At 41.0% G+C, this 22,820-nt stretch overlaps 1 pseudogene; it reads right to left on the bottom strand.

Moving 5' to 3' along the window:
* Positions 1-17,702: 17,702 nt before the first annotated feature.
* Positions 17,703-22,820, bottom strand: part of LOC122926135 — a 128,582-nt pseudogene continuing 123,464 nt past the window's right edge.

The following is a 22,820-nucleotide window of genomic DNA, read 5'->3' on the forward strand; positions in this document are numbered from 1 at the left end:
GGCTGATCTCACATTTGCGTCCTTCAATGTCAAGGGCTTCAACTCCCCTTCTAAGAGGAGTCAGATCTTCACATTGCTACGCAAATCTGGGGCCAGTGTCCTTCTTCTCCAGGAAACCCACTTCAAATTTGATCACTATCCCAACCTTTCCTTCTCTAATTACCCAATGTGGTTCCATTGTGGGGGTAACTCTGCGGCTTCTGGGGGAGTGAGTATTGGATTCCAGAGGAAAATTCCTTTTAAATATATTTCCCATATTCAAGATCCAGAAGGGAGGTACATTTTAGTCAAGGGCTCTATTGGCCCCCAAACCTACACTGTCATTAATATTTATGCTCCTAACACAGGGCAACATACCTGGTTTGCAAAGGTTTTCCCGCTAATAGAATCCTACGCTGAGGGTCTGATTGTAGTCGGAGGAGATCTAAATGCCACTCTAAACCCTCTCCTGGACTCCTCTTCCAGCAGATCAGCCCTGTCTCTCAGATCCCTCCGCTTCATACAAGATGGCTTTCGAAATCGAAATCTTCACCTTTTAGATGCATGGCGGGTTTTCAACCCAGACATGAAAGATTATACGTTTTACTCTCACCCCCATAACCCGCCAGGGATGTCCTCTATCGCCCCTGTTGTTTGTATTAGCATTGGAGCCTCTCCTTTTTAGACTGAGAGCAGATCAGGATATCCATGGAGTGACACTGGGAGGTCGTGATCATAAACTTGCGGCCTTTGCTGACGACATTATGATCATGACCTCTAACCCAAACACCTCACTTCCCATAATCCAAAAACATTTAGATACCTACAGCCTTTTATCTAATTTTAAGATAAATAAGCAAAAGTCCCTAGTTAAATGTATAAAGATATCACAACATAACCAGCTAAGTCTTAAAAGCACTCTCCATTCGATTGGTCATCTCCCCACCTCACTTATTTGGGAATCAAAGTTAGCTCTAATCCCTCTGAACTTTTTGCTCTCAACTATCTTCCCCTACTACAATCTATAAATGCGGAAATAAATAGGCTAAACATCCCTACTATTTCCTGGTTTGGCCGTAAAAACCTCTTGGTTTCATTGATACTTCCTCGCCTTACCTACCTCCAGCAGGTCCTGCCTATTCCGGTCCCTAAATCATACTATGTTTCCCTTAGGAAACTTTTCAGTTCATTCGTTTGGAATCAGAAGAAACCAAGAATCTCCTACTCCCTTTTATCCCACCCCAAACATACAGGAGGCATAGCTTTTCCAGATCCTGAGCTTTATGGTAAAGCTATTCTGATGTCTAGAGCAGTAGAATGGCTTAGAACCTCTAACCGTAAACCCTGGGCAGATATGGAACAGGACCTAGTGAAACAACCCTTCCGCTCACTCCTGCTAGGAACTCCCGGAATAACCAGCATCCCTTCCTCCCCTTATCCACTAATTCAAGCTACCCTTCAGGCGTGGAAATACTTTCAATCCACACATTGTGGGATACCCTTTCCGTCACCACTTCTCTCAATAGGAGATGTGATAGGCGCCTCCCTTCCAGTGATAAGAGATTGTACCCCGCGTGCCATCAGGGAATCAACCACCTCTATCTTTACACTTCTTCAACATGATAATCTCCCTCCCACTATAGAGGCGATTCAAACAAATCTGAACCTCCCACACCAGTTTTCGCCGTTCATAATGCACCTACATTCATTCATCTCACAGCATATCACGAGCAGCGTCCAGCACCGTCCTTTGGTTTGGGTGGAATCCCTCATCGCTCACCCCATCCCCCCTAAAAAGCTAATCTCACAGTTATATCACAAACTTAATACCCTCCCGTTGCTCGTCAAACCTGCTTTCATCTGCAGATGGGAAAAAGATCTAGCCGTAAACCTTTCAATAGCTGACTTGCCCAAACTACTATTGGCCCCACACAAGTCCTCCCGCTGTGTCCGTATACAGGAAAATGGGTACAAACTCTTAACAAGGTGGTACAAGACTCCGGATGTGACATCCCTTTATTCGAGCACAGCGTCAGATGAATGCTGGAGATGCCTGGGGGTCATTCTTTCACATATGGTGGGCTTGTCCTATGATCAATAAATGGTGGAAGGATATCTTCAACCTTTGTAACCAGATTTGCCACACTAATATACAGCCATCCCCCTCTCTGGCTTTGCTAAACTTGAATACCCAAACAACCCCTCCCTATCCATCAGTGCTCTTTAGACAACTTTTGATTGCAGCCAGACTGTTGGTCCCTATCCTATGGCTATCGACCTCTATCCCTACACTTGAACAGTGGAAGTTAAAAGTTGACCAATTATATCGGTTCGAGGAGATTTCATCCTGGGAAACACGCACCCACTATAATTTCTGTAAACGCTGGAAAGGGTGGTCAGAGTATAGATACCCCAAATGAGAGACTGCTTTTTACTCATGTTAACCGTACTACACTAGTGCAAATGGTACTTCCACCATAACCCATGTACAATTTTAATGTGTACTTGTCTCATAGATGATTGTATCTGAATTGTGTGATATGCTTCTTATAACATTGAAATTTCTTCCAATGTACCAATATTCGTCATGCTTGACGTACAAGATGCCTACATATGTACCTTGTTATGTTTTACTTACATTGAAATAAAAAATTTATATAAAAAAAAAAAAAAAAAAAGCATCGGTCTGGGTTCATTCGTGGGGCGTCGGTCTGTCCACCGGTTGATTGTGTGAGGGGATCCTTCGGAATTTTAGAAAGTATATTGGTAGTCAAGATCGCAAGAATGTTGGTGCGTGCTCTTCTATATGTCAATTTTGGAAACGCAGGGATAATCTGGCTGCGGATGGGGTCTCTTTTCAAGATATAACAATTTTTTTCCAAAAGGGCTTTAATGGACATATGATTTTGATTAGAAGTGGTGATAAAATTTCAACTATATTTATCACTATTGGTGTCCCTTTCCTGTTTACGTGCTGGAACAAGGCTTTCATCTTGGGTAAGCTTAGCAGCTTTGGTTCTTGCACCAGAGATGATATTGACAGGATAGCCCTTTTGGCTGAACCTGGAGGCAAGAACATCGCATTGTTGGGTATGCACATCGAAACTGCTTGCAGGGGCGATGTATTCCTCACCTAAGCATTTTCATCTCTATGGTTACAGACCATGTGATCGCAAGATTTGCGATCACATGACAATTTCCGAGCAGTCATATTAGTACATTGCGCCCTTTTGGAGGATGCGATGTACTCCATGCATAAGTGTCCCTGATCCCATGGCCAATAGTCATGCGATCGCAAGACTTGCGATCACATGACTTTTCTGTCTCCTAGCACTGCAGGCCAGCAAGGCACATGCGCCAGCGCTCTGATGGCAGGCCATTTCACTGTGGGCCCGCCCCTACTTACTAGGCAATCATGTGACCGGGGAGAGGCGGTCATGTGACCCGTTCTCTCGATTGCTGATATACTTTTTGACATTCTGAGGGATGGTTTTGCATGGTCAACTGGTGGATAGATTGGTGTTTCGTGGGTGAACTCGGTTTGATGTTTTAATAAAGCTGTTCTAATATGTATTCACTACCACACCTGGGGTTAGCCCCTCCCATTTGGGGCCGACCCATAGGTACTTTTTCATTTTGGGCGCTTTTTTATGTATATATATATACATCTGCCTATTCTTAGCTTAGATTATTACTCAATAACCTGATGAAGGGGACTTTTTGATCCCCGAAACGTGTTGTTTTGTGCGTACATAGTAACAATGAAATAAAGAAGATTTGATCTCTAAAAAAAAAAAAAAAAAAGAAGTGCTGGACTTGTGACTTGTTATATTTTGGATGAATTATTTTTTATGTACTTTTTTCTTTTAAGCTCTATTTGTATTCCTGGCAATTAATATAGTAAGGCAGGGAGGAGAGGGAGAGGAAAATGGCAGATTAAAAGGGAAGAAAAAAAAAAGAAGGCAAGAAAAGAAAAGAAAAAAAAAAGACAGAACCAAGATAAAAGATAAAAAAGAGGATAAAAAAGGAAGGAAGAGGAAGGAAAAAAAATAAAATGAAAAATAAATAAAGGGGAGGTGAAGAAAGGAAGGAGGATGAAAAAAATGTCCCCCAAGCAAAATAGGTGTTCTGCTGAATATATACCAGTCAAAACTGGTCAGAAACCCACAGAATCGCCTAAAATTGAACAATTCTTAAAGTTCTCAAAGGCTCCTATTACAAGAGCAGGACATAAAGGGTCGCAAGAGGTGAATCTGGAAAAAAGAGGAGAATTCATTATGCAAGAAACATCTGATTACTTCATTCAGGAGGCGGGGTGGAGAGAGATGATAACAATGACAATATTGTTTTGTCAAAAAGTGAACCCTTACCCTTGAGTGAAATTTTAGGTGCAGTAAAAAAAAAAATGGAGAGCTAATTAAAAACATCTCTATCCTCGTCCAATAGGTTGGTTTGAAGCCCTCGTCATCAATTCTAAACCCCTGAGAAAACTAATATCGCAAATACATGGCAGACTGCGTACCCCACCACTTATCGCCAAGCCATCTTTCATTCACAACTGGGAAAGAGAAACTGGGATAACTATGTCTCTCAATGACTTGCCCGACTTATTTAACACCCCCCATAAGGCTTCCCGTTGCGTGCGCATTCAGGAAAATGGATACAAAATACTGACCCAGTGGTATATTACTCCATCTAGATCTGCCCATTTTGCCGTTTCCTCCTCGGACAGGTGCTGGAGGTGCTCCAAGGAGACTGGGACCTTCCTCCATATTTGGTGGAACTGCCCAGTTATTAGCAAATGGTGGTCGGCCATTTTTTGCTTAAGCAACCAAATATGCCAAGAATCTGTAAAGATGTCTCCACTTGGCGCATTGCTGTCCCACTATAAAGATGTAAGTCAACCCCCTCCAAATTATCTCTTCAAACAGCTCTTGATTGCAGCTCGTCTACTCATCCCCAAACACTGGCTTCAGACTTCATTGCCAACACTTGAACAGTGGAAGCTTAAGGTGGACCAGCTCTATCGCTTTGAAGAACTATCTGCTTGGGAATCTCGCACACACCCAGCCTTCCTGAAGCGTTGGTCATTCTGGTCCACACATTTTCTCCCCTGGCTGTTTATACCTTTCATTTCTAATGCTCTTTTGCCATAACTCACATACAGTCCGAGCTTTGTGAGCTTAGACAGGCCCTTGCTCATAGGTTTGCCTTTGACATCTTAGCCCAAACAACACCTAAGCTGCCTAGGGTTAGACAGGCCCATATATAGTTATAGGCCATTGAACTTTAATGGAGAGCTTTCTTCACACACAATTTGTTGTGAGTGTGGTCAGAATAATTGTTCGATGTACCTGATCTACTTCTGTTGGTCACTTATATGCGTGCTTCCTCTACATTGATGCCTGTATCTTATGCAACTGAATATCTTGTACCTTTTCCATGTTACATTATACCCTGTAACCTGCTGTCGTGTTTTACGGCTTTGAAAACAAAATAAACAAGTTAATAAAAAAATAAAAAACATCTCTATCCAACGTGCCGGAATCCAGAACTATGTGGCTTTGATAAGAGACAATGTTTCCAAAATACGGGACAGAGTAACTACTATAGAAAAATCTGTTGAGGTCCTAGAGAAGGAAGTTAAAATGTTCAAAATGGAAATCCCTACATTGAGATCTGAGGTCTGGCAGATGTCGAAGACAGGTCTAGGAGAAGTAATGTGAAAATAATGGGCCTGCCAGAAGGTTATGGACGGGGATAGTCCCATGGATATGATTCAAAATTTAATTTTGGAGAAGTTTGGAAAAGAGCACTTTTCTTCATTATTTCTTGTGGAAAAGGCCCATCAGGTCTCTGGGGGAAAACCACCCCCGGAAGGCAACCGCGGATGCTTCTTGCAAAGACTCTTTCTTCACGAGTTAGGGACATGATCCTTATAGGGCAAGGGAATGCCCCCCCCCCCCCCCCCCCCCCAGTTTCTTACAATGGAAATAGATTGTCCTTCTTTCCTGGTATCTCTAAGAATACTCAAGATAAAAGACGCGGCTATATGGAGGTTAAGAGACGACTCCGTGAAAAGAATCTTAAGTATTCATTCCTATACCCGGCCAAATTGCGGATAACTTTAAATAGTGCAACTTATTTTTTTGACACTCCTGTCCTCGTGGTGGACTGGTTGGATCAGAATAATATTTTAATCCTTTTTTTTTTTCTGTGTGGTGGGCAGGGGTGGGGATATGAGGAGAGGTGGTCTAAGCTGAGAGATCTGTCCAAGATGGTGGCGGATCAAGAGTTGGGGAGTTGATATTGTGTGGGATGTGGTTGAGTTGCAATGCGTCTCCTAGGCTGCGGGGGGGAAGAAGTGGGATCTGTTTTTCTGTCCTTTTTTTTTTTTTTTCTCCTCTCTTCTTGATTGATGTTGGTTAGAATTCTGACTTGGAATATAAGGGGTCTTGCAGATAAATTAAATAGACAGGCAGCTTCCAGCTATTGTTAGTTGAGTAGAGACCCATTTTATTGAGGGGAAGATCCCTCAACTCGAAGGGGGATGGCTGTGCAGACTTATCACTCCACCTTTACTAGTTATTCAAGAGGAGTAACAGTATTAATCTATAAGGGGATTTGGAGAAAATACAGAGGATTCCTCTGACCCTCCCTTAACACCCTTATGTACAACTATATCTTTAACGGCTTACTCACTTTAACAGGACGTATCTGTGGCTAAATTGCATACATAGCATTAAACATGCCCTTTTGTTCTGTCTCAGTTTTTTGTATTCTTTTGTACTGTTTTGTAATATTACATTATGACATGTTTATTAAATCTCTGGGCCTCACCTTCACCAAAGTTACCTTTTGGGTGTAATTGTGCAAGATCGGGAATGTATTAAAGAGATATTTGTGAACAATTTTCTTGATTTGTATAAATCAGAAGATAGTGTTTCAGACAAAGTGATTGATTCATATTTGGATTCCATCTCTTTTACAGTCCTGACCTCATTCTTCAGGAGTTAGAGGCTGCTTTGAAAGCCTGTGTGGAAAACTCTTCTTCAGGATCCTATGGATTCCCATATAAATAATATTGCAAATATAGGGAGGTTGCTTTTCCCCATCTTAAGGTATTTACTGAGGCAATAGAAGACAGTAAACTTCCGAAATCTATGACAGAGGCTTTAATAGTATTAATATAAAAAAAAAGGTAAGGCTCCTTTAGAAATTAGTTCATACAGGCCAATTTCTTTGTTAAATATGGACGTCAAGCATTTTTCAGGGATCCTTGACACTAGTCTGTCTAAAGTTATTTCTTCTATTATAGATCCTGATCAAAATTGTTTAATCCCTGGTAAGGGTACTCATTATATTCTCCATTGTATTTTTGCTAATATTCAGTTCTCCCGGGGGGGTCTCGCTCCCTCCTGTCTTTAGACGCCTCTAAGGCCTTTGACAGGGTGGAGATTCCTTTGGAAAATACTAGAGAAGATGGGATTTGGTACTAAGTTTATAAATATGGTTAGGTTTTTCTATAGATCTCCCAAGGCGAGGTTAAACATCAACAAGATGCTTTACAAGATATATCTCTCTTCAGGGGTGCACTCTCTCTCCATTATTATGTGATATCTATATTGAGCCACTAGCTCTTAGGGTTAGGCAGGATCCTGGGATTGAAGGGTTTGGGACATTGGGAACAGAAGATCGTATTTCTCTATATCTTGATGATGTTGTGTTTTTTATTCAACATACTAGCACCACACTTTCTAGGGCTATACGAGTTGTTAACTCATTTGGTGAAGTCTCCGGTCTCAATATTAATTGGTCTAAAAAAATTCTATTGCCTCTAGATAGATTAGAACCCCTTTCTGAGGAGTTGGGTAGTAATTTGAAGATCTCTGACTCACTATTTCTCCTAAGATTGAAGACTTTTTACAGCTCAATTTGATCCCATTGGTCACTAAATTGAGATCTAAGATAAAGATATGGCTTCAACTGCCATTGTCCATAGCTATTATTGTCCAGAAGATGATTTTTAAGCGGAGACAAAAGTCCTGAGCGGAAGCATAACGGACCCCATTATAGTCTATGGGGTCCTAAGGGCTCTGTTTGACTCAGTTTGGCGTCAGTTATATGCCTTTTCCGTCCTTTCCGTTCCCCTTCTCCTAAACGGAGCAAAAGAACGGAAAGGCTGAACTGTGATGTGAACGAGTTTGGGATTTTGAGTGATTTTTCTAAAGTGGGGTGCAACAAGTACAAACACGATTTTTTGGTTAGAATAATATTCCTAGCAAGGTTACTGATTGCACGGGCTTAGTTTTCATCTTATGTTCCAACTATCAATACATGGTTTAGTCTTGTTGATAAGATTAAGGGCTCATTCAGATGACCGTATGCTGTCCACAGAAATGCGTATCCGTTTTTTTACGAATTAGATGCTGTCCCATTCATTTCTATGGGGCCAATTTCTTACATTGCACAGCTCAGCAAAAAAATGAAACGTATTATACTTGTAAGTGAAAATCAGGCCCTATTGAAGTCTATGGATCAGCAAGAAAACTGAATTCAATCAGTTTTTTTTGCGGACATGCTGATGCTGAACTGTCCGCAAAAAAACTGATCTGAATTTTTGCGGACAGCATACAGCCAACTGAATGAGCCCTAAAAGTTATAAATATATCCTATATAAATAAAGAAATTCTGAGGATAAATGGCTTAAGGTATGGGAAGAATGGAATGTTTACATTTTCTTGTTTCAATATTCTCACTATCCCTCTATATTCTTCTTCTGTCGGGGTAATGGGAGACCCATCGTAAAGGGGTGGGTTGGGAGGAAACTGGGTGGGGGGGTTAGAGGTATAGAAATGGAATCAATAAAAATATTTAAAAAAAAATATTATAGTGCAGCATTAATATACTGGTTAAATTCAATGCATTAGACTGCGGTGTTGATATAGAAGATAAATTCAACATTTATTACACTGCTGATTTAATATTCAAGTTAACGTTAAATCCTTTTTTCCAGGATTTTCATATTGATGGTCCCCCTGGCATCTTCTGCAGATTAACTGTTTGAGGTAACCACAATGCTCACCGAAGTTCCAATATCTTCTGCGTCCAGCAATCCAGTTGTGAACAAGCTGAATTCCCACCTGGGCTATCACTGACAAAAACTATAAAGTTGAAAAGTACCGAAAATAACTATCACAGAGAAAAATGACTTTTCATATAAAACTTTACTTTTACTATTAGATATTAAAATAATACCCCACAGCATGTAGAAAATATGATAACATACTGTGTCAAATAGAAAAGGCAGAGCCTTACTTTGGACGTGACCAGAATAATACCATCCAAATAAACAAAGATGCAACAACTTAAAGTTTGGAGACCGAGGGCTTGGATACTTAGCATACGAGAAGTGAGGTCCGGACGGGGGCGGGGAATTATTCCCTGATGTATCCCTAAAGGCTACCCCGAAAGGGGTGATCCCACATCTCGGTGGCTAAGCCCTCACTGTCACCTACGCATTTCCCCAGTGTCATTAGAGCTGGTTCATCAGGGGACCAAAGGTAAGTAATCCAGTATTCGTAGACATCATTGATAGTAGGAGAATCAATTCGGGACCTGTCAGAATTCCGGGAGAAACGTGCCTTTAAGTTTTTAAACAATAGCGCTCAAATAAATCCCAAAAATGAAATAGATTTAGAGGGAGAGGCAATACAAGATGGCCTCGAGGGCAATACAGAGGGAGTTACAGGGGTAAAAACCAAGCCTCTGGATACCAGGGTCCTAAAAAAAAAAAAACACGACAGCCATCACTCCCGGTATCCTCTTTTCTGCCCTCTTCCGTGCCTTCCTCATTATCTGTTTCCTCTCCATCCCCCTGAACTTTTTTAGAAACCGGCGATGGAACGAATACATTCCCGTACCAACTGAGAGACAGGGATGGTGGAGCAGTTCAGAAATCCACCAAAACCAAGTAACACCACCTTTGAACCAGGTGAATAATCTTACTGACAGGCCTCTGACAATTCAGGAAGAGAAGCTTCTAGCAAGAGGTCTCTCCTTTGTGCTTACTACTAAATTCGATACATCTAATTGGGTAAAAGATTGAGCACCAAAGTAGTCGGGTGTTTGGCCCGAACACATTGCTATATTCATGTGCTCGGCAGAGCACCAGAGTATGATGGAAGTCAATGGAAGACAACCAGGCACTCCCTGCTCGGAAGAGAAGAGGGTGTCTGGTTCATAAAAAACCCCATCAAAATGGTTTGGAAACAGCATTAAGAGGATAGCTGGATGTGTCTTAGACTCCTATTATGTACAACATATGATGGACAACCACACAAAGGCTATATGCCAAAAGCCAATTATGTGCAAGTCATCAATCTAACCATGATACTAATAACAGCCAGCATACCTTACAATGGCAGCCTTGTGAACTATGAGATATTTCAAACCAACTCTCATCTGACTGAGAACCAGTAAACCTCAAAGATATTTTGCATCTGTTGGATGGCTTGGGTGGACCTGCAAACCTAGATCAATATCATTAGGGTGACAAAAAGTTTTCTGATTGTCCAAACATAATATTCAATAACCTTTCTATACCGTTTTGTCATGTAAAAATGAATTTGCATAAACATGGGCATATGAGAAAGACATGCAAATTAGCATAATCTGCCTCGTTTTTCATCTGTCATAAGACTATGAAAACCAATAGATGGCGCTATTAAGTTATGAACAGCGCCTTTTATTGGTTTCAGTCTTATGACAAGACTAATATTCTTGTCAGAAGACTGTGAAACCAATAGAGGGCGCTGTTCATAACTCAATAGGGCCACCTATTGGTTTCATAGTCTTCTGACAAGAATATTAGACTGAGTCTTATGACAAGCCTATTAGTGTAGCCTTTTGCATGGAAAATTCTTGATAAAAATTTGCAATTAGAATATTCACGATCTACACTAGCGCCCTCTATTAGTTGCATAGTGTTATGACAAGACTATTCGGTATTGTGAGTGAATAGTCTTGTCATAACACTATACAACTAATAGAAGGCGCTGTTCATGAGAGATTCTGCTCATTTGCATGTCTTTCGCATATGCCTATGTTTATGCAAATCATGACAAAACTATAGAAAGGTTATTGAATATTATGTTTGGACAATCAGAAAACTTTTCGTCGCCCTAATAATATTGATCTAGGTGTGCAGGTCCACCCAAGCCATCCAACAGATGTAAAATAACTTTGAGATTTACTGGTTCTCAGTCAGATGAGAGCTGGTTTGGAATATCTCATAGTGCATGAAACTGCCATTGTAAGGTATGCTGGCTGTTATCTGTCTCATGGATTGGGCACATACCTGGCTTTTGGCATATAGACGTTGTGTATTGTATGTTGTACGTAATAGCAGTCTAAGACGCTTCCAGCAATCCTCTTAATGCTGTTGCCAAACCATTTTGATGGGGTTTCCATCAATTTCTAACCTTTTTTTTATAAACCAGACACCCTTTTCTCTTCCGAGCAGGGGGTGCCTGGGGTTCTCATATTGCAATAAGTTGTATTTGAACACCCAAATTATTCTGTTGAGCACATGGCTCTGCCAAGCATAGCGATGCTCGAGCCGAACAGCAGTTTGGCTGACCATGCTCGCTCATCACTAATCTTATTCTCTTCATCAGTAAATTAAAGTGCCACAAATTCTTTAAAAACTCATGATGAGGAAGAATGTGCTAAGCTTGGAATCTCCTTGGAGGATTTAGATGGAGTTTGTACATTGGGCTCTCTATTGACAGAAAATGAGCGTAACCCTGAATTGGGTCCATTTACACACCTTAAGCCCAATAGTGTTATAATGCCTCCTCCACATGACCCCCAAGCTCTAGATATATTTAATAAGCTAGTAGTAGATCAACTTGAGAAGCTCCAGGGAAGCAAGATAAGAAGGTGTAATAATTTGGATAAAGGTCAAATTGACAGATTAAAGACACTAGAATTGTATGTAAACCATCCGATAAAAAGGTGGTAGCGTAGTGTTAATAGATCATGTTACATACCGCAATATGTGTCAGAGTCTATTGGATAATAAGACGTGTTACTCTATCCTTTCCTCTAATCCCACAGTTAATTTTCTTATCAACTTGAATCTATTGTCGTATGGGTCCTTGAAAATAGATTGATTTCTAAGGATGAGATAAGGTTCCTGGTGCCGTCACATCCACAAATTCCCATGTTTTATGCTCTTCCCAAAATCCATAAGGGGTACCCTCCCCTTAAGGGACGTCCCATTGTATCGGGAGTGGGATCTATCACCGACAGTATCAGTACCTATGACATCTTACGTCCTTTTGTGCCTTCTCAACCATCTTATATAAGAGAGCATACTCTGTGTCAAAAAATAAAATCTCACATGAACTCACCATACCCCTCACGGAATCCAAATGCGTAAAATATTTTAGACATTTATATTCCGGACTTCTTCTCACGCTTTAGGGCCCCTAAAATGCCAGGGCAGTATAAATACCCCACATGTGACCCCATTTTGGAAAGAAGACACCCCAAGGTATTCCGTGAGGGGCATATTGTGTCCATGAAAGATTAAAATTTTTGTCCCAAGTTACCGGAAAGGGAGACTTTGTGAGAGAAAAAAAAAAAAAAAACTTTATGCTAACTTGTGCCAAAAAAAAAAAATTCTATGAACTCGCCATGCCCCTCATTGAATACCTTGGGGTGTATTCTTTCCAAAATGGGGTCACATGTGGGGTATTTATACTGCCCTGGCATTTTAGGGGCCCTAAAGCGTGAGGAGAAGTCTGGGATCCAAATGTCTAAAAATGCCCTCCTAAAAGGAATTTGGGCCCCTTTGCGCATCTAGGCTGCAAAGAAGTGTCACACATGTGGTATCGCCGTACTCAGGAGAAGTTGGGCAATGTGTTTTGGGGTGTAATTTTACATATACCCATGCTGGGTGAGATAAATATCTTGGTCAAATGCCAACTTTGTATAAAAAATGGGAAAAGTTGTCTGTTTCTGTTATTGTGTTGTGGTGTGTTCCCTCCGAAATGGGGTTGCTTTCCCGGAGGGGTTTAAGCAAACATCTAGACTTCGTTTCCAGTCCATCTCGTCGGCGGCAGGTAAATTCTGGTAACCTAGGTTGTCTGTTGCCTTTTGTTACTTACCTTTCATTCGGCTGTGATGCCTGTCTAGTTGGTGGCCAGCTGCTGGGCTTCTGGAGACACCGTTGTGTAGGATGAATGAGTGGTCTCTGCCCTGTCTTAAGGCTTAGGGCATAGAAGGGATACTTAGAGTTCTAGGTTGGTGATCATGAGCTTCCTTACCTTCTGAGGCAGCTCATGCATTTGGAGTTTAGGGAGAACTTCAGGGTCGCGTTAGGAGGTGACCTCTTCCCTGCTATCTGGCATAGCAACGACTGATATTGTACGGTGGGGGGTTTCCCCTACTTCCCGTCGTGACGCCAGGGCACAGTTCTGGAGAATGATCAGGTGGAGGATGAGGAGATGGAGGAGGAGGAACCATATTCACAGCAGGGTGGCACCCAGACCAGCTCATGGCCATCACTGGTGCGTGGATCAGGGGATACAGAGGACACAGACGATACACCTCCCACAGAGGACAGCTTTTTGTTGCCTCTGGGCAGCCTGGCACACATGAGCGATTACATGCTGCAGTGTCTCCACAACAACCGCCAAGTTGCCCACATTCTAACTTGTGCTGATTACTGGGTGGCCACGCTACTGGATCCCCGTTACAAGGACCGTCCTTAATTCAATCACTGGAGCGTGATCGAAAGATGCGCAAGTACAAGCGAACGCTGGTAGACACACTTCTGGTGGCATTCCCACCTTACAGTGGGGGCACAGTGGAAGCACAAGGCGAAGGCAGAATACGAGGAAGAGTTTGCCAACACAGCTGGGGCACCACCAGCACCTCAGAAGGCAGGGTTAGCATGGCCGAAATGTGGAAAAGCTTTGTCAGCACGCCACAACAACCAGCAACATTAGCTGATATGAAAGTCTTAGCAGGAGGCAGCATTTCACCAACATGGTGGAGCAGTATGTATGCACACGCCTACACGTACTGAATAACGGGTCTGCCCCTTCAACTTCTAGGTCTCCAAATTGGGCACATAGTCTGAGTTTGCCCTTTACGCCTTGGAGGGGCTGGCCTGCCCTGTGGCCAGTGTATTATCTGAACGTGTGTTTAGCACGGCAGGGGGCATCATCACAGACAAGCGCAGCCGCCTGTCCACAGCCAATGTGGACAAGCTCACGTTCATTAAAATGAACCAGGCATGGATCCCTCAGGACTTGTCCATACCGTGTGCAGAATAGACATGTATACCAGCACTAACCAGCCATTGTTATACTGCAGCGCAATTGCTCATTCTTGTATTTTGGATATTTCACACTCTTTTGGAGTGTACCCTAATTTAAGAAAATAAAATTAAAACTAAAAACCTGTGTTGGCTACTTTGTCCCCTTCCACCACCGCTTCCACCTACACTGCTACGTCCACCAGCCTCTTCAAACTCCTACTCCATATGGAACTCCACCTCATAAATCAATTTTTTTATTTTTTTTGTACGTATTTTATTTTATGTCATTTCACTACTTTGTCAGTTACATTTTCGGGTAACAATAAACTATTTTTTTCTGTCATAGACCACTGCTCTACCAATAATAAATTCACAAATTTACATTCTAGGGTTGACATTATACAATTTTAGATGTGAATAAACCCCTGCTCTGTATAGGTGACAGGGAATAAAATTTCTGTAATTCTAATTTAATTGATGCACGCCACCTCATTTGATTCAATAATTTGTCCCACAATTCCGCTTTACTCTTTTGTCCCACATTTGCGCTTCAATACTTTGTCCCACATTTGTGCTTTACTCTTTTGGCCCACATTTGGGCTTCTGTAATTTGTACCACATTTGCGATTTAACAGCTTTTCCCACATTTTCGCTCCTTTTATGTTATTTAAAGTAATTTCCCTATCCACATTATTTTGCGCTTGCCATGCTCTTAACCACATTTTGATGCAATTTGCAGCCCTCTAGCCCTTTCCCTGACATTTTTACAGCCATTTAAGGGCTCCAAAGTTCGGGTCCCCATTGACTTCAATGCGGTTCGTGTTCGGGGTCAAGTTCGGGTCCCGAACTCAAACTTTTTTCCGACGTTCGGCCTAACCCGTCGAACCCTAACATCCAGGTGTCCGCTCAACTCTAAGTTTCACTATTATCACATACAATGTCAGAACTTCCCCTAGATATTTGTGAAATAGCAATACCTGATCTATCACTTGTCCTATGGAAATCCAGAGGCTTATCTTAATTTGCCCAACTGTGGGAAGGCAACACGTTTGTAACCTTCACCTACTTGAAGGATAAATATAACTTCCCGTCTAACAATTGTTTTTAAATATTTACAAATTAGACATCTGATACAAACTTTTAAAGTACCTTGTTAAAAGATGATACTGGTAGACTAAAGAGTTGGATCTATTCAAACACGTCTAGTAATAGAGGTATTTCCAAAGGATATCAAATACTGAAAGAATCTAACATAGAACCTAATTCCCTTTTAAAGATAAATGGCAATCAGATCTTCAGTCTAATATATCATTTGATCAAAGGCTAGCTCTTTCACCATTACTTCAAAGCTGTCTAAAAATATTGGACACTTCAAAACTGCAAGAAAATTAACCAATCGCTGGTATTATACTCCAGTGTACTTAAATAGATTCTTCCCTGATGTGCCCTCCACATGCTGGAGATGCCAAAAACATGATGGTACATACATTCACATGTGGTGGACATGTCCTGTTCTCCAAAATTTCTGGAAACGGATATTTAATCTTATATCTCACATTACTGCCACTCAGGTAATTTGTTCTCCCTTATTGGTTCTTTTATCGATTGGATTAAGCAATTTTTCACATCAATTTCAAACAATATTAGCACACATTATTTTTACTGCTAGACAGAATATAGCTTATTGCTGGAGGCAAGACAATGTTCCTGCGCTACAGAGAGTTATAAGAGAAATTAACAATTGTTGGTATGAAGGTATGTTTGCTTGAGCCCATGATACTCTAGGCCTCTTCCAACGAAAATGGAATATAAGGCTAAACTCGTCATACTGTATGTTACCAGACAAACTATTTTAGGTTATTATCCTGAAGTAGATAATAATTCTATTGGATAAACCCGAGGTTGATCCTGTTGCTAACTTTACTTTTAGCTATGTGTCACAGATTATATTGTCGTTCTCATTTAACTATATAACCTATTGTTCTTCAATTTTTCATGTGTCCTGAAACTGTTACCCTGTTAACAAAATTGTACTATATTCTTGTAATCTTGTACTTATAATATATATCCACATTTAAGTGGGTTTAATGTGATTTCCTTTTCAATGTATACCTGCTGAAAATTTTCACTAAAAACTTAATGATCAAGAAAAAAAAATGACTATGATACTTATAGAGGGCGCTGTTCATAATTCATGAACAGCACCCTCTATTGGTTGCATAGTCTTAAGACAAAACTATTTGCTGTTATAAGATTGTGAAAACTCAGATCCGATGGTATATTCTAACCCCAAGGCGTTCCCATGGTGATGGGGACTCTCCATGCGCACAGCAACGGGCACTGACTGGAGCGGGCTAATATCCTAGGGAGCCTGGACAGAAAAGAACTCCCTAAGCAGGGAGGAATCATGTGTACTGTTCACTTCAGATGGATGATAAAAAATGATGAATAATCTAAAAGCAAATATATAGCAATATATTCAGCTAATAAAAAGAGTGCAGATTAATGAGGCAAAACATAATTTATTTTATTTTATTTTAGCACAAAGCTGCAACAGAACAAAATGTGAAAAAAGTGAAAGGGGAAAAGGCCTGAAGACTTTCCAAATGCACTGTTTATATAAAACCTTGTAAAATAGTTTAATGTAATTTTAGTCAGTTTAATGACAATTGTCAGTTTCAGGTGTTCTTGTGTTGAAGTTCTCTGATGGTTATATTCATTGATTTATATGAATTCTGTTAACAGTTATGTACATAACACACATCCAGCTATACGTGGATCCATTGTATGTTTGCCTAAATTGTTAAGTTCTATTAAGAATATTTAATCATTTACTTACTCTATTAATTTAGAATAACATAGTTTTATTGGTTCTTCCTCTACTGTCCTAACTTATGTGGCACTGCATTTTTAATTTACTACACTGGCACACTCACAGTGCAAATCTGTGGTTTAAAAGAGTTCTGCATGGCTGTAGCAGCAATAAGCTATTATATTCACCTGGCAGGTGCCCTGCATGATGGGTTACTTTGTGTATGGCTGATGAAAACTCTGTTCAGCCAGCCTATGCCACGCCTGTCCTTAGTTTTGACCCTAGGAAAACATGGCCTGCCTGCATCATCATAGTATTCCCTTCATTTTTTAGATTGTTGTGGGTCCCAAAAGTTTGACCACCCTGGCTGATTATAAAATGGTAGCATATCTTGTCAAAATAAAAATACTCCTTAAGGTGATACATTACTTAGGAAGGAAAATATATATTTTTATTGAAAATTAATTTTCTACACATATTGGAAGCAAGTAATATTTGCCCTCCCGTGTCTACTCTGTAGAAGTAATAGTCTGAACAGGTATTTTTTTTTTATCTCAATGAGCATTATTATTTTCTGCTTTATGTAAAGGAAAAGTTGACGTCTTTCATACACTCGTTGTAAATCTTTTCAAATTCCTCTTTTTGCTCAGGTGTGAAATGATTCTTATGATCTCCAGCAATACCTACATGGAAAAAAAAAATGTCATTTTGTTATTATTTAATTGTACATTAATTTCCTAGTGTGTAATAGATAGCAACAGCCCTTTCAATCTCTCTATCTATCTATCTATCTATCTATCTATCTATCTATCTATCATTATTAAACAGGAAATTAACCCTTTGGAATTACCTGAACTTCTATATCAATTACTAATAAAATGTGCTATATAAGCTACACAACTAATAATTCATTGTTCTGTCAATGATCAAAATACATCCAGCCCCTGGGGTAGCAAAGCAGCCCTACGAATCCCTACAATGCTTTATAGTTGAGATTAGGTTTTGGTGCTAGGGTGCATTGTGTCTTAGTAGCTACAGGACCAATGAGTGCAGTTCCGAGCCAACGATCTGTAAAAACTAGCCAATTTGAGGATAATCCTGAATAAAGGTTCTGATCCCCACAGTTCACTTTCTTTCTTTTCAATTTTCGTTTTATTAATTTTATAATAATTCCATTACGCAAACAGAATACAATGGGGACAAATAAACATTTGTGATACAAGATACATAATCCATGAGGCTTTATAATGTTACAACAACATGGCGAATAAGTGTCATATCAAATCGCTCTGTGAAGAAGGGGCCGGGATAGAGTAACCCAACCATCTAGTGGATTTAGAGGAAAAGCCCTTGAAGCGCATATCTGCATCTAAATAATATAATGTGAGGGCGCGACCATGAGGTACAAGCCCTGTAAAATAAAGTGCTGGCCAATGTCAAGCACGACCAATACTGTGAGGTGTCTACCTAATGTTGGTGAGTGATAGTGCAGATAAGACCACAAGGCTGAGATCTAATACAGTATAACTATGTATCGAGTATGCAACCATAAACATAGTGCATAATATAACAAGGGATAGGGAAAGAAATAGGGAATAGGAGATGGCATTGGGATAAGGGGAGGGAAGGAGTGAGGAAGGAAGATGAGAGGGCTGGGATCCAGATCAGAGGTTTAAAAGTTTAATGTCAGACCACAGCGATTTGTGAAAGAGATGTGAGTTGTTGCAAGACCTGAGAGGATGACCGGAACTCAATCCAGTCCTGCCAAATTCTTTGAAATTTATGATGAGAACGTGATTCCCACGCTGACAATTCTTCCATTAGGTAGATTAAATTAACCTTTTGTAGCCAATGAGCCACATTAGGGGCTTTTGGTTGGTTCCAATGTTGTGGTATTAAGGATTTGGCTGCAGCCATGAGGTGTTGGAAAAGAATCCTTTTCCGGGCAGGGATATCCTCTAATCTAATGTTAAGAAGGATGGAGACTGGTTTAGGATCTGAGGTTAGGGAGCAGATTTGTCTGGATACTTTCAGGACTTCAGACCAAAATGGGATTAGGACAGGACATGACCACCACATATGTAAGTATGAGCCTTGTGCAGAATTACATTTCCAGCACACATCTGTGTCAAGGCAGCCCATTTGTTTAAGCCTGACTGGGGTTCGGTACCATCTAGAGATGAGTTTAAAAGAATTCTCCTGTAATTTTATGCAGCGTGAGATGCCGTGGGAGTACTTGTAAATCTGTTTGGATTCCTGCGGAGTCCATGTGGTAGCGAGATCTTTACTCCACTCTGAGATATAGTGCCTGTCTGTAGGGGAATTAATTATTTGTAATATAGAATACACTTTTGAAAGAAGGTGTGGTGGAGGTTTTAAATGTGAAGATAATTCTTCAAAGGGGGTAAGGACCCTTGGGGTACCGGCATGGCGTAGGTAAGGCGATATGAGTTTAGTTATGTGCAATCTTTGTATATGTTGAAGGGATGTTTTATCTAATGGGTCCTCTCCAGGGTCATTATTGAGGAAGTTAATGAGGGGTATTTTTTTTAGTTCTGGAAGATTTAGTTTATTTCTTTAAACTTTGGAAGATACAGTTCTGAAATGTCTGCTAATGTCATCAGAGGGGAGAGGTTGGGGCTGATAACTTTTTATACTTATTCCAGATCTTTAAGGTGGTTTGGGTGATGGAATTCGAGGAGAGTTGGCTAAGAGGTTTATTGGAGTCGTTATCGTATTGCCATAGAAGGGATCTTAGTGGGAATTTAGCGAGTTGTAATTCTAATGTAAAGCTGAGTCTTCTGTCGCCGTCGCGTAGCCACTGAACTATTCTGGATAAATGTACAGCATCGTAGTAGTGTCTCCAATCGGGTAGGGACAAACCTCCTCTTAATTTATGTTGAACCAACAGGTTGTGGCTCAGCCTGGGTCTATTGCCTCGCCAAAGATAGTTGCTAATCAGTCTCCTGATATTTCTGAAGAATTGTGCGGGAAGTGAAATGGGAAGAGTTTGGAAAAGGTACAGTAGTTTAGGGAGAAGGATAGCTTTAATTAGATTTTTACGACCCATCCATGATAAAAATGGTAGGGCCCAGGAATCTAAAGTTGATTTGAATTTTGGTAAAATGGGGGTAATTTAGGGTATATAGATCTTTCCATGAGGAGCTGATTTTTAGGCCTAGATATGTGATGTGGGTTTTAGGCCAATGGTATGGATAGTGTGATTGGAGCATCTCTGCCTCTTTGCTGAGTAGATTAAAACCGAGAGCTTCCGATTTTGTAGTGTTAATTTTAAAGTTAGAAATCTGTCCGTATTCTTTAAATAGCGTTTGGAGGGCGGGGAAAGCAGAGGTAGGGTCGGTCAGTATTAGTAAGATGTCATCGGCATATGCAGCCATAGTATGTGTCCGGGTGCCATCTTTGAAACCTCTAATGTCTGGATGTGATCTAATGGCCGTCAGTAGGGGTTCCAAAGATAGTATAAATAGGATTGGGGATAGTGGGCAGCCTTGGCGGGTCCCGTTCTTTATGTGGAAAGGGGCTGAGAGAGATTTGTTAATGCGTAACCTGGCCGTGGGGCTGGAGTACATGACAAAGATCGCATCAATGAAGGCCTGGGGGAATCCGAAGTGTTGCAGGACTTGTTTCATAAAGAGCCAGTCAACCCTATCAAAAGCCTTTTCCGCGTCTGTCCCAAGTAACACCAGCCGTTGTTTATTATGTGATACAGTTTGGATTAACGAGAGGATCCTCATGGTATTGTCCTTTCCCTCTCTACCGGACACGAATCCAACTTGTTCGGGGGAGATCAAGTCGAGGATTATAGGTTTGAGTCTGCTAGCTAAGAGGTTTGCGTATAATTTTAAATCTGTATTCAGGAGTGAGATGGGTCTATAACTACCGCAGTTAGCCGAATCTTTGCCTTCTTTGTGAATAAGCGTGATGTAAGCCTCTAAAGCTTGTTGGGGGATATTTGAACCCGAGAGATACGAATTTAGCGTGTCCGTTAGTTGAGGGAGGAGGACTGAGGAGAATGAATCATAATAGGAGCAAGGTAGACCATCTGGTCCTGGGGCTTTGTTCTTAGGACATTTTTTAGGTGCAGTTCGGACTTCAGTTATAGAAAAAGGCTTAAGTAGGGATGAATGAAACTTGGGATTTAGTTTGGGGAGGCCAAGTCGTGAGAGGAATTCCGTGATGGCTGATTTACGTGAACTCTGGCCATGCTCTCCAGCTTCTGAGGGGAGTTGATACAGGGAGGTGTAAAATCGTATAAATTCAGACTCTATGTCTGATGGGGCAGATGTAATTTTACCTGAGTCCTGTCTGATCTCTGATATATTTGTGTGGGTTTTTTTACGTTTGATAAGGGACATCATTAGTTTTGAAGATTTGTCTCCGTGAGCGAAAAAAGCGTGCTTGGATGACATATAAATTTTTGCGGAAGATGTGTTCAGTGTGTCTTTGAGTTGGAGACGGGCTTCGAGTTTCTGGAGATGGGGGGTGGAAAGGGATTTTTTGTGACGTCTCTCCAATTTAAGTATTTCGGAGCATAATGATGATATCTTTTGGTCTCTTTGCTTTTTGTGGAACGAACCTGCTGATATGAATTCCCCTCTGACAGTAGCCTTATGTGCTTCCCAGACATAAGGGATTGAGGTGCCTTTGTCTCTGTTTTGCTGAAAATATAGTTCTAGTCGTGCCATAATCTTAGTGTGTATCGAGGGGGTTGATAATAATGTTTCATTAAGCCTCCATGGGGATTTAACCTGGGGAGTGCTTGTGATGAGCAAGGACATTTCTATGGGGGAATGGTCGGAATGTACACTAGCGCCGATATCAGTAGAACGGAGTTTGGGTAGTGAGGATTGTTGTAGAAAAAAAATAGTCTATTCTGTGGTAGAAGTTATGCGGAGTTGAGTATAGGGTGTAATCTCGGTCTGTGGGGTGGTCAAAACGCCACGCGTCTCTTAGGGAGAGAAGTTGGAGGGAATTCTTTATATGGTTGATTGCCCTGTGGGATACAGCAGACTTACCCGTGGACGTGTCCAACAATGGGTCTAGAGCTACATTGAGGTCCCCGCCGACTACTAACAGACCTTGCGAGATGCCATTTATTAGCGTAAGAACATCGCTTAGCCAAGGGGCTTGTTTTGTGTTTGGGGCGTATAGGTTAGCTAAAGTGACTGGTATGCCCTCCAATTTCCCGACCAAGATCAAGAATCTGTCATCCTTGTCTTTTTGTTGGAGGCCTAGATCAAAAGATACCCGCTTTGAAAAAGCAATGGCTACTCCCTTTGAGTTTTTGGTAGGGGTGTGAGAATGGTACCATTTATCATAGAAGTGCCCACGCAAGGCCGGTGTCTTCTCTTCCCTAAAGTGGGTTTCTTGAAGGAAAATAATATCTGAGTGGGCTTTTTTCAAGGCGTGCAGGATTTGACTGCGTTTTGCTGCTGCGTTAAGATCTCTGACATTATAAGAGGTAAATTTTATGTTGGCCATTTGTAAGGGGGTTTAGACTGAATCTTTAAAGAAAATGTGGTCTGGAGAGAAGTTTGTTGGATATGCCCAGCGCCTTTAGGGGTTGAAGCGTAGGGTGTGAGGGGGGGAGGGAGTGAATGGGTATGGAAAGGGGTTAGAACCGTTGAGAACATACAAATATCAACATAGCCTGATACAAATATCATAGCTGGTAAC

Source organism: Bufo gargarizans, chromosome 2 (assembly GCF_014858855.1).
Source record: "Bufo gargarizans isolate SCDJY-AF-19 chromosome 2, ASM1485885v1, whole genome shotgun sequence".
Lineage (NCBI taxonomy): Eukaryota > Metazoa > Chordata > Amphibia > Anura > Bufonidae > Bufo > Bufo gargarizans.